We start from the raw sequence: 8,500 nt of genomic DNA on the forward strand, positions 1-8,500 counted from the left end.
TCGGCGATCACTTGGCTGGGCGACATTGGACAAAGTACGTACTCCTTGCCGTTCATCTTGAATATGTAGTGGTTCGTTCGGCCGTTGTGGATGACTCCTCTATCAAATTGCCATGGGCGTCCAAGGAGAAGGTGGAAAATGGTCATTGGAACGACGTCGCACTCTAAGGTGTCTTCGTAGGCGCCGATTTTGAAGGAGACTTGTACTCGATGCTCGACTTGGATAGTGCTGGAGTCGCTAAGCCATTGCACTTTGTATGGATGTGGATGCTTCGTCTTGGGCAATTGGAGCTTGGCGCAAAGTTCTTCACTTGCGAGATTATGACAACTACCTCCATCGATGATGGCCTTGACGGATCTTCCATCGATGCCGGCCTTGGTGTGGAATATGTGGCATCTTTGGTCTTCTTCTTGGTGATGTTGGAGAGTCAAGACCTTGGAGACAACAAGAGTGGGACTTGAATCTTCATCGCAAAAGACTTGTTCCTCTTCATCGTTCACTTGCCGGTGCATGGCGACTTGCTCAAGAGCGTCCATTTCTCCTTCACTCATCGAGTCGTAGGTGTCGTTGTCGTTGAGGATCATGGTCCGCTTGTTGGTGCACTCATAGGACTTGTGGCCTCGGCCTCCGCATGTGAAGCATTTGAAGGAACTTGTCTTGACGGTCTCATCGGTTGGAGTGGATGAGGATGAAGCTCTTGGCTTGAAGTTGCTCGTAGTAGGAGGATGACTTGGAGTTGACGAAGCTTTCTTGGAACTCGACTTGTCGATGTTGCTTCTAGAAGGCTTGGTAGACGGTGTTGGAGTCATTGAAGCTTGGCTGTTGGAGAAACCATATGACTTGGATGAGAACTTGGCATACTTGAAATCATCTTGCAATTGGAGTTCTGCTTTGGTAGTTTGATGCACTAGCTCGATGAGGTTTGAGTATGGTTGAAAGTCGGCGATCTTCTTGATAGGATGGTTGAGTCTGTTCAAGAAACGTGCCATAGTTTGCTCATCATCTTCCGTGACATTGGCTCGTATCATGGCAATCTCCATATCCTTGTAGTACTCTTCAATTCTCTTGGTTCCTTGCTTGAGTAGTTGGAGTTTCTTGAAGAGGTCACGGTTGTAGTAGGTAGGCACAAAGCATGCTCTCATGACATCCTTCATTTGCGCCCAAGTAGTGATGGGTGGTTCACCTCTTGCCTCTCGGCGCTCTATGACTTGTTCCCACCAAATGAGGACATAGTCTTGGAACTCAAGGGATGCCATCGCGATCTTCTTCTCTTCGTCGTAGTTGTGCAAACGGAATATCTTGTCAACTTTCAATGCCCATGAAAGGTACTCTTCAGGATCGTTGCTTCCATTGAACTTGGGCATGGTGAACTTGAGCTTTCCGTAGCGTTGCTCTTCATTGTGTTGGGGTCGGGGATGATGATGCCCGTGTTGTAGATGATTGTCAAGCTCGTGTCGCTCTTGGTGAGGAGGGTTGTCAACCTCATGTTGCTCTTGTCATGGAGGATTTCCATTGTCGTCATGCTCTTGATTAACGTGGCGTTCTTGGCGAGCTTGTGGAGGAGCTTGTCGAGCTCGAGGAGGAACTTGAGGAACTTGACGATGCATGCGAGCTTGAAATCTTCGTTCTTGAATTTCTTCGCGAATTGCTTCTTCTTGTTCTCGAGCTTGTCGGCCTCGATTGGCTATGGATCGACTTGAATCTTGGAGGGCTTGTTGCGCCTCAAGTGCTTGAGCATCATGGAGTTTTTGTTCTTGGTGTTGTGCCTCGGCATCTTGTGCAACTTGGTGTAGACGCGCTCGCTCTTCCTCTTCATGTTGGCATTGTTGTTGCCGTTCTCGTGCTAGTGCAAAAGCCTCTTGGGTCTGGCATTGTCGGTGCTCTTGAGAGTCGGTGTTGTGTAGAGGATTAAGGCTTGCTTGACGATCACTGCGCGCGGCACGATGTAGAGTATTCGATGTTGGTGTACTTGAGCCGGAGAGGGGGAAGTCGGAGTGTCGACTTGAGCGGGTCCTTCTTGATGAAGACGAAGTGGAAGAAGAGCGGTTGAGCAACAAAGCACAAATCTCGTCCATCCTTGTGTCATTATCTTGCTTGTGATCGTCGAGCTTGTGGTTGAAGTAGTCCCTTGTACGTTGCTCGAAGAGTCGCAAGTCGGTGGCGAGGTTGTTGATGCGTTCACTCACTGCTTGTTGCTCTTGATGCAAAGCACGTTGTGCACCAAAGAGGTGGCTCTTGGTGACGTAGGAGTTCATGTCGTCATCGTGCTCAATGAAGAGTGGGTTTTTAGAAGTACTTGGAATATCTATGTCAGGACCCCAACTCGATGTCACATCGATCTAGCCGGTAACACCTCATATCACTTTGCGGCCTCACGCACGGTATCCCCACGGGTGTCGCCTTACCTTTGCCCGGGACCGTTTGCGCCTTTTGGCTCACGTATATGATAGTGTCGCTAGCATCCATATGATAAGGAGCCCGGGCTGACATGACTAGTCGTAAACCCAAAGTGGCACAGACTTACAGGGACAGGCATTCATGACCCAGCTTCGAACGTGTCGGTCATCAGCAAGTGGGTCCGGGCTGTAGCACTGGGCTAGCAGGACTCCGGTAAACCGGGCTGTAGCGGGCTAACAGGACTCCGGTACTCAAAGCGTGACATTTCCCCGAAGGGACAGACACAGGAACGAAGAAGGACACATGCCAGCCAGCCTAAGTGTTCCAGAGCAGTAGCAAGCTACCATGGCTCAGCGGTAACACTAGGAGACATTTCCCGGTAAGAGAGGCTACTAAAGATAAACAACTAGATAGTCAGATCCCACACATACCAAGCATTTCAATAACATACACACAATATGCTCGATATGTGCAATACAACATGGCATCACAAAATGACTCTACGACTCAAGTAGTTTATTCAATAGGCTCCGAGGAGCGAGACATTACAAACATGGGTCTCATGACCCAACAATCAGAGCATACAAGTCAAGGCACAAGCGGAAGCTATCATGTCTGAGTACAGACATCTATAAATGAAAAAGGCTGAGAAGCCTGACTATCTACCAGATCCTGCCGAGGGCACAAGATCGTAGTTGAGGTATCAAGCTAAACGTCGAAGTCCAAGCGGAACTACTAGTGACACTGAAGTCTCTCTGCAAAAACATAAAATAGGCAAACGTGAGTACAAATGTACCCAGCAAGACTTACATCAGAACTAACTACATATGCATCATTATCAACAAAGGGGTGGTGGGGTTTAACTGCAGCAAGCCAGCTTTGACTCGGTGGCTATTCTAACTACGACTGCAAGCGACTCTTTTGAGGTGGCGCACACGAGTCCACATATCCACCATATCAATACACCACTATGGATCCGCTCCCGTCTCCCTACGAGAACGCCATCCATAGCACTCACGCTTATCTTGCGTATTTTAGAGTATCCACTTTCACTTGTCTATGAACTATGCAAGGGGTCCAAGTTTCCATATCCGAGGAATCCGGCTATTCGAATAGATGATGTTAACCCTGCAGGGGTGTACTTCTTCACACACGCTCTCGCCACTTACCGCCCTGTACACGTCATGTACCTCGGCAACCTTCAAGCGGAAGCCGGGCGAGGGAGTCGGCCACGACCTGACTAACCGAACAAGTCTCTAGTCCAGGTTTATCGCTTATTCGGGTTCCATCCGCAAGGAGATCCGGCCGGGGTGTCGCTCACGGCCCCAAACAATGTGAGCAGGGTTCCCAAGCCCACCAACCGGGTGCCACTTGGTACACCGTGCCACTGTGCCTAGTCTGTCCCAAGCCCACCTGTACCGGGTGCCACTTGGTAGACTACTAACACTGCCTACAAACACCAGAAACTAGTTGCAACTCCTGGACAGAGATCAAGTTGATTAATAAGTCGAGAGGGGCACTTAAGCATTCCAATGTGTGGTAGTAGCTGGTCATGGATCACCAACACAGAACTCAGTTCCTGAGGACGGCTGCAATGAGACAACCCACCATGTACTCCTACATGGCCTCTCACCGCTACCTTTACCAAATCGTGTTCACACACTTAGTTCACCCATAGTAAGACATGTTCACACGCCTCTGATTCATCCCCGATGAATCAGACCTGACTCAACTCTAAGCAGTAGCAGGCATGACAACAAGCATGAATGAGTAGGCACATCAGGGCTCAAACAACTCCTACTCATGCTAGTGGGTTTCATCTATTTACTGTGGAATGACAGGTCATGCAGAGGATAAAGGGGTTCAGCTACCGCAGCAAGTAACAGTTGAATCGTTGTTGTCCTAATGCAATAACTGAGAGCAGGAGCGAGAGAGTAGGGTTTTATCGAAATGAACAAGGGGGTTTGCTTGCCTGGCACTTCTGAAGATAATATAGCTCTTCATCGGTGTCATCGATCACATCGTCGGTACACGTCTATCGAGAGGGAGCAACACCGGCAAACAGAAGGAAACACAATCAATGCAATGCACAATATGATGCATGCTATGACATGGCAACATGCTGGTGTTTTGAGCTAATGCATCTAGCAACAAGTTAAATGGAGTTGGTTTGAATCCTAGGTTCAAATTCAAACTCCATATGTGATTATTTAAATGCCATTCACTTCATTTGTCCTAAACAGTAGTGACAAGTTGTTCTAACATGCATGAAAATGGTACAGATGGATTCCTTGAATTTTTCTGATAATTTTTCATATATAAATTATTTAATTTGGAGTTACGGTTAATTTTCTATGATTTATTGAAGTTTTAGCTATTTTCTGGAAATAATAAATCATTTAAGAATTATTTAAATTCCAGAAAACATTTACTGCGTCAGCAGTGCGTCACCGTGACGTCAGCAAGTCAACAGGGGTCGGTCAGGGTCAAACCTGACGTGTGGGGTCCACACGTCAGTGACTAACTAACTAACCTAATTTTAATTAGAGCCTGGGCCCGCATGTCAGTGTCAGCAGGGGGGGTAATTAGTTAAAATAAACTAAACTAATTAACAGGGGGGCTGGCCCCACCTGTCATCGACCCAGGGGGGGTCAAACCCCTGGTCAACAGGGCCTAACCCGCCGGCGGTGAGTCGCCGGCGAGGCCGAGGCGGCGGAGGCCTTCGGGTTTCGTGCTCCGACGACCAAACGGACGGAGGAGGGGCTCTACGCGTAGCTGGGAGTCGCCCGCATCCATCTGTGCAAACGGCAGGGGCTGAGGTGGCCCGAGCTCACCGGAACGGGGCCCGCGGCGGCGACCGGAGTTCGGGCCAGCACGGGCACGGGGCTACGCTTGGCGAGCGAGCGAGCTGAGAGGCTGGGCAGCACCTGCTAGTCATGGGGAGCACTAAGAGCAGCTCAGTGGGGCCAGGGGAGCACGGAGGCTATGCGTGCAGCAGCAATGGCGGACGGTGGCTTCGGTGCTCGTGGGGAACGGCGCTACGGCACGGAGGGGAGCATGCTGAGTTAGGGGAGAGGGTCAGTGACTCACGGCGGTGACGAGGGGACGCTCGGCGAGGTCGGGGACGGTCCGGAGCCGGCGAATTTGACGAAGATGGCCGGCGGGTCCGAGGTAGAAGACGACGGCGATGGCGGCGATGCAGGGCTTCCGGAGGGCTGTGGATCGGTGGGAAGGAAGAGGGGGTCGAGGCGGAGCTCCTGGGTGCATCGGCGAGGCTAGGGGTGGCCGGTGGCCATGGGTACGGCGACGATGACGGCGAGCTCCGCTCGGTGGTGTGCGCGGGAGGGAAACAGAGGAGGGAACGGGGTCCAGGGGAAGAGAGGGGAGGTGCAGGGGGCGAGGGGGAGTGCGTGGCTCCCTCGGGTGCCTCCAGCGGCGAGCAGGTAAGCAGGAGGTGGCCGGAGCATGCGCGCGCGCGTCGGGCACACGCCCTCCTGCCTACTGGCAGGAGGTTGAAGACGGTGGCGACCACGGTGGGCTGGGCCGCACAGTGCTGGACCAGCACAGGAGCTGGGCCGGCTCTGGTGGGCTGCACGGGTGAGGCCAGGTAAGTCCAGGTAAGTTCTGTTTTATATTTTTCTGTTCTGTTTTGTTTTATTAATTTATTTTGCCACTGTTTTGAATTTTAAAATAATTCAAACAATGCCAAAAACTCCTCTGAATATTTTATATTGCTAGATGGACTTTTCCAAAAGCTTATAAAATATTTCAGGGGTATTTAAATTATATTCTAATTATATGAATATAATTCAAATTCAAATAGCTAATGATTTAAATTCAAAGTCCCAAAAATAAGTCCTTGAAAATGTTCAATATTTTGGTTGGGACCAGAACCCTTACCAAAATTTATCAAACATTTAAGAAGAGCCTTTTGGAGTAATGAATGAGATTTCTAGGGTTTTTGCCCCTCTTTTATTTAGGGTTTTGAGGCTTCCAATATTCCTCAATTCAAGTTTCAAAAATATAGACATGATGCACACATGAAGCTAACCTAGAGCAATGCCAGAAGCTAGGGATGTGACAACTCACCCCCACTAAACAAGAATCTCGTCTCGAGATTCAAGCGTAGGGTAGGATGAAGGGGAAACGCAAACTAGTACAATCTTCACGATCCAGGGTGCACTTCAGTTGAACGTTGATTCATTCACCATCATTGTCTTGAAGTCTTGCCTTGAAAATCCTGTCAACATGACATGGAGGGAAGAAGGAGACTCTAGAAGGGTCGATCTTCTCGAAGATCGAACAACTCACGGAATGAGACATAGGACCATCTATCGGGTTGAGACACGAGATACACATCAAGAGGGGTGGAAGAAACGGATGACGAAGGTTCACTAGGTAGACAACGATTCCACACCTAAGAAGGTGGTAAACGATTGTCAAGGTAGCGAGGAGTTGGATTGCCATGATACCACAACGAGGCATCTTAGGGAAGGTGACTCGTAGAGATATCCCCTTAAGTGGCAAAAAGAATTACTTTTGATTCAGAGATCATTGAAACTCTTTAAACCAGCCTAAGGCAATTCTCGAGCGATCGTTTGGAGGGGGTCGGTAGAATGGCATACTCGGACTTGGATGATGTGGATTACCTTGTTGAAGACAACGCAATGGATGATTTTGCTTATCACCGGAAATGGAAGAGACCCATGGTAGAAGGGCACATTGGCGGTGCAAGCTGGGAACAAAATGCAAATGTTGGGAATGATTCTGGTAACTGGGGAAGAACCCAACAATAGAGAGTGAATTCACTGTTTGAATAGATCATAGCATTGCCGAGGGAACTGAGAGCAAACCCAGCTAGTGCCGATGATAACACGTAGCGCTTGTGCGTGCTCTCAAGAACTTGAGCATTTCCATATTCATCAGGGATTTACCAATATCCGTGTCAAGGATCCTGGCAACACAACATACCACCATGATGAACAACGATGGACGATGCAGATGCATAGGAAGATAACATCAACTCAGGTTTCACCCTAGCGAGGCCAAGGAAACAAAATCTGGGTGATCGACCGAGAGACATTTAGCACTCCGCTTCTAATGTTCTCCTTGACGTGCTAGTGTAACCCATTCATAGATATGGTTTGATAACTAGAACATCAAGTAAAGGTCGGACTTCGGGAGCAATAGAATCCATAAGAAACAGTTACGGAGGTAAATCCTATGAAATCCTTATGGGGAGGTGGCCAACTTCCTCAAACAAGATACTACAATAATAGGTCTTCCGGCTGGGTGTGTTGGCCACGACATCCACTTTACCGGTTATCGAGGGACCAATATTATAGTTCTTGGGAAATGTTCCAACCATCATATCTGCCTGAGATTCAGATCTGGTTGGTGTCAGGTTATTCCAGACTCATCGAGTCCAGGAAGAAAAATGAAAGTTTGTAACACAAATCGACGAGATGACATTGCGAGATTCTCGGGAAATGAACTACGATAGCAAGCTCCAAAACATGAGCTGGTTCTGCTACAAACATGTGAACACGTTGTCCCAGACAAGCATGCCCACATGGTAGTCTTACAATAAAACACTACCGAGTTCTGGTTGGGAGCCATCATCGAGGATATCGAAGTGTCAGGACCCCGACTCAATGCCACATCGATCTAGCATGTAACACCTCATATCACTTTGCGGCCTCACGCACGGTATCCCCACGGGTGTCGCATTACCTTTGCCCAGGACCGTTTGCGCCTTTTGGCACACGTATATGACAGTGTCGCTAGCATCCATATGATAAGGAGCCCGGGCTGACATGGCTAGTCGTAAACCCAAAGTGGCACAGACTTACAGGGACAGGCATCCATGACCCAGCATCGAACGTGTCGGTCATCAGCGAGTGAATCCAGGCTGTAGCACTGGGCTAGCAGGACTCCGGTGAACCGGGCTGTAGCGGGCTAACAGGACTCCGGTATTCATCGCGTGACATTTCCCCGAAGGGACAGACACAGGAACGAAGAAGGACACATGCCGGCCAACCTAAGTGTTCCGGAGCAGTAGCAAGCTACCATGGCTCGGTGGAAACACTAGGAGACATTTCCC

The sequence above is a fragment of the Triticum dicoccoides genome, chromosome 2A (assembly GCF_002162155.2).
Source record: "Triticum dicoccoides isolate Atlit2015 ecotype Zavitan chromosome 2A, WEW_v2.0, whole genome shotgun sequence".
Classification (NCBI taxonomy): Eukaryota; Viridiplantae; Streptophyta; class Magnoliopsida; order Poales; family Poaceae; genus Triticum; species Triticum dicoccoides.